Source organism: Strix uralensis, chromosome 31 (genome assembly GCF_047716275.1).
Source record: "Strix uralensis isolate ZFMK-TIS-50842 chromosome 31, bStrUra1, whole genome shotgun sequence".
In the NCBI taxonomy this organism is placed as follows: Eukaryota; Metazoa; Chordata; class Aves; order Strigiformes; family Strigidae; genus Strix; species Strix uralensis.
In genome coordinates, this window is record NC_134002.1 from 547,546 (window position 1) to 551,758 (window position 4,213).

The 4,213-nt window shown below is 62.4% G+C and overlaps 1 pseudogene; it reads right to left on the reverse strand.

Annotated features, from left to right (window-relative positions):
* Positions 1-1,295: 1,295 nt before the first annotated feature.
* Positions 1,296-3,811, reverse strand: LOC141936035 (acrosin-like; annotated as a pseudogene).
* Positions 3,812-4,213: the final 402 nt, after the last annotated feature.

Sequence of the window (4,213 nt, forward strand, 5' to 3'; positions counted from 1 at the left end):
CTCTGGATCTCTGGGGCTACTCAGAGCTGCCCTTGGCAGAGTGAATCTTCTCAGGCCCCGAGAGCTCTGGTGATGTCGTTACTGCAGGTTTCTTCAAGGCAAAGCTGGCCAGGAGAGAGAAGCCATGTTTGGGCCTGCAGGGCAGGGTCCTGCCAAGATGCTTTCATGGTACCTACTGGAGAGAACAATCACTAAATAACTTTTTGTATAAAGCTTTGAGCTCGCATCTTGCTGCCCTTCTGTCAGCAGGCAGCCCAGTTACTGTCCAGTGCCAGCCCAGCTGCCAGCCCTCGCCATCGCCTTCACAGCCAGCACTGCCTCTGCCCATCGTGATCTCTGCTGCAGAGTTTCTCTGGGTTTCCTTCCCTGTTCTGTCAGGGAGCAGCCAGGGCACCGCTGAGCACGGGGGATTTCTCCTTTCAGTCCCACTAGAGCTGAATCTGGGGGACTCACACCCAGGAGGTTCCTCTTCTCATGGATGTGGCTGCTGCTGTCCCCGTGTGTGTGTTCCAAGGACTGATGCTGCATCCCAAAGGGCAGATACACAAACACACGCACAGAAACACACGGTTGATGTGAAGGACAGAACAGACTGACACAGACAGGCCAAGGCCTTTACCAGCGCCCCTGAGTTCGTAACCAGCCCGTCCATAGCCAGGAGCAGAGGCCAGTCCTTCTCTGCCTTTCCCGATGGGCAGGAGTGATGTTTACTAGTGAAACACAAACACCCTTCACTCCCTGATTCACCAGCACAGCATGTGCAAAGATTGCTCAGCTGGCAGCAGGGACACCAAGCGCCTGGGATATCGGTGGTGGGATGTCCAGCTCCTCACCCTGGCATCAGGCACAGCTTGGCTCTGTCCAGAGCCGTGTCTGCCGGGTCACGAGAGTCCAGTTTCAAGTTCACTGGTGCACTGTACACACGCACAGTGGGGTCCCACAGCACCTGCCCTAAGACACTCTGTGTTTCCAGCTGCTGTCCCCAAGACCTCTCACCCCCTGTGACCAGTGGTCCCTTCTCCCACCGCACCCTCCCCCTCCCCTCCAACCAGGCTTGGGGTCACCCCTTGGAGTGACTCTTTCCCTTTGTGCCCAACTTGGCTGCCTGCAGCCTCACTTTGCAGGTGCCGGGAGTGCAATCCTTGCCTTTGACAGGAGACGGAATGGAACTGAAGCATGGTGAGCTGTGAAATGTGGCAACTTTATTCAACAACTAAGACAACATCATTTTTTTGTGCAGTTGGAGGGGTGTGGGCAGGACCGAGCAGGCTGTTGGTGCTGAGGCTGCCGTTGGCTCAGCAGGCAGAGCCCCTGCAGGAGATGGTCATGGTGCACTGCAGCCTGCACTGGATCCTGTCCATCCTGCTGCTCAGGCCTTCCCTCAGGTTCTGCAGGAGCTCCTGCAACCAAGTGAAGAATTCCACCAACTTCTGCAGTAGAAAGGGGCAGAAGCTGAACCTGCCTGATTGCGTTGGTGTTGGCCTTGGCGTCTGAAGGGGAGTTGAGGGGAAGGCTGGCCGTGGCGTTGGAGCAGCCGTTGCTGCTGGGCTCAGCCCCATCTGTTCTAGGATCCAGCTGTAAAAGTGCTGAGTGGAGGTGTAGATTCCGGGCCATTTTGCTCTCGTGCAGCCTCTCCCCCAGCTGGTCACCCCAACGAGCCAGAAGTAGTCAGCATGTTGTCTCTGCAGATGAGAGGAGCACCGCTGTCCCCCTGCAGCGGAGGAGAGAGGGTCTAGGTGGTGTCGGGTGGTCACTGGCAGCACTAGGGCCGGCTCCTTCTCTCTGCCAGCACCTCCCAGAGCTGTATCCGCGGCACAGAGGCTCTGCTCAGGTGCTGGGGCCGACAGAACCTTGTCTGGGAGGGGGTCGTGGGCCTGTGGGGTAGGGCTCGTGCTCATCTCTGCACAGTGATGATGGCTGGGTGCAAGAGGGATGTTCCAGGGCTGGGAGCTGGAGCTCGGGGCTGCCAGGAGCGCTGGGTGGGCCTTCTGGGCAGAGTCCCGGGCCTCTGGGGCAAGTGGGGCCCTGGGCAAGGAGCTGCAGCTGGGGAAGGGGAGGTGAGCCCCGCCAGTGGTGGGGACCCAGCGGTAGGACGGCGACTGGCCAGGCAAAGCCCGTGCCGGGGTGTGTCTGGGCGACTGTGCCGGGGCTGCCTGTGCCGCTGGGCGCTGCCTTGTCGCAGGCTCCTACCTGGCAGGTGTCGATGCCGCCCTGCGGATAGCCAGCGCACAGGTTGTGGGGGTGGACGGCCCCTAGGTACCACCGGCTGCTGTTGCAGACGTTGAGGTCGATGAGGTGGACCTTGGACTCCTGCAGGACATCTGTTGGTCCTTCAGCTGTGAGCACAGAAAGGAATTAACACCCAGCAGCTCGTTGCCAGGTCTCCTGCCCTGTCTGGGTGAGCCCCTTCCCTGGGGCTTGGCTTTGCACCGGCGTTGCCCTTCTGTCTCGCCGTGGACCCTGGGCCAGGCCCATCTCTCTATGGGCACACGTCCCCACAGCCGGGCTCTGGCTCTCGCCTCTGCTGTCAGGAAGCCCAGCCCGCCTCCCCCGTGTGCCGAGCTTGCACTCGGGACGCGAGCGCTCTTTGGGAACTCACCTCTCGTCGTTGTGGACCCCCAGCCACTGATGTAGCAAGTTGTCAGCGCTGACACTTTCAGCGAGGCGTCAGGCACGCAGGCAAGCTGTATGGAGTTGCTGCACTGGACAGGCCAGTCCAACTCCAGCAGTGCAATGTCATTCCTCTGCGAGATGTTGCTATAGTCTTCGTGAACCAGCAGCCGCTTAATATTGCGCACTTGGGCCTCTGGGCCCGGCTGAGTCAAGCGGGTGGCCCCGACCACCATGCGCCACATGGTGATGTGCCTGGAAGGCAGATGGGGAGAGGGCTCAGAGGGAGTGGAGCCACGTGCTGCAGCAGCCCAGCAGTTCCCTGCCCTCTGCTTCACGTGGGGGAGAGGAAAGCAGTGCTACAGAGGCTGCGACTGCCCCTGCATGCCTTGGGCTCATGGTGTGTCGAGCTGGAGGCTGTAGGAAGCCGTGGCAGGAGCCCAGCCCTCTCCTGAGCAGCCTCCCAGGTGGGGTCTGCAGTGCCCAGGCACTGGGCGTACCGCAAGGAAAGGGGACAGGAGTAGCACGTGGTGCTGCGGACGGGGCACCCGTGAGTGCCAGGGGATATCCCCGTTCCTGGCCCTCCTTACCTGGCCTTGGTGAAGCAGTGGGCTGCTGTGAGGACCCACTGCGGGCTGATGAGGGACCTTACTCACACATGCCCCGTGCCCGCTGCCCAGGGATCCTGGATGCTGATAATCCAGGGCCAGGCCCCTGGCTGGGCGTCTGTGCCCCCCACCACGTGTGAGGTGCCGTCGTCAGTAGCCATGGGCTGCAGCCCGCAGGTCCCCCTGTAACCAGAAACTCATCACCGTCCTGCTCGACGGCTCGCTGCTGTCCCAGCTGAAGGTCAGCCCTCTGCCCTCCCCATGGGGCGCTGCATGGACAGCGAGGCCAGGGAGCCCCGTGGGGTGGGCGGGTGGCCACCCCTGTTTCTGCTGGAGCCCCGCAGGCGAGTTGTGCCAGCAGCCCGGGTGCTGCAAGGAGCCGAGGCTCCCGTGTGGGGATGGGGAAGCCGTGGTGTGGCCACGGGGGACCAGCGGGCACCCTCCAGGGAACCCCCATCAGGGTGCCCAAGCTCCCTCCCAGAGCCTTGGCCACTTACCCACAGCTGTCCCAGGCGCTGTGCGCAGGCCAGCACAGGGCCAGCAGGATGAGGAGACGGAGCAGATGCATTGCTGCCAGCGGCATGTGCCAGCTGCAAGAACCGAGGGCTTGTCACCACCAGTGCAGCAGCTGAGGCAGTGCCCGCAGGGCTCGCGGTGCCCGCGGTGCCCTTGGCAACGGGGCTGATGTCACAGCGTCGCTGGATCCGGGGGCTGGGCACGGTGGTCTCTAGGGCCGGGGGGGGGACAACATGGGGGTTTCCAAGCAGGAGGGGAGGCAGAAGCTGGGATCGGACACCCCCGACAGACGCCGCTGAATGCTCTGCTTGCGGGATGGGGTGTGCAGGCCCCGTGGCAGGCAGCAGCGCCCGGCCCCCAGCACTGCCTGCCAACGGCCAGCAGGAAAAACCCAGCATGGCACCACAACCTCTTTGGGGAGCTCACCGCGCCCCTGCTCTCCGCAGCCCTCTGCCACCAGGTCCTTCCCAAAACTGGTA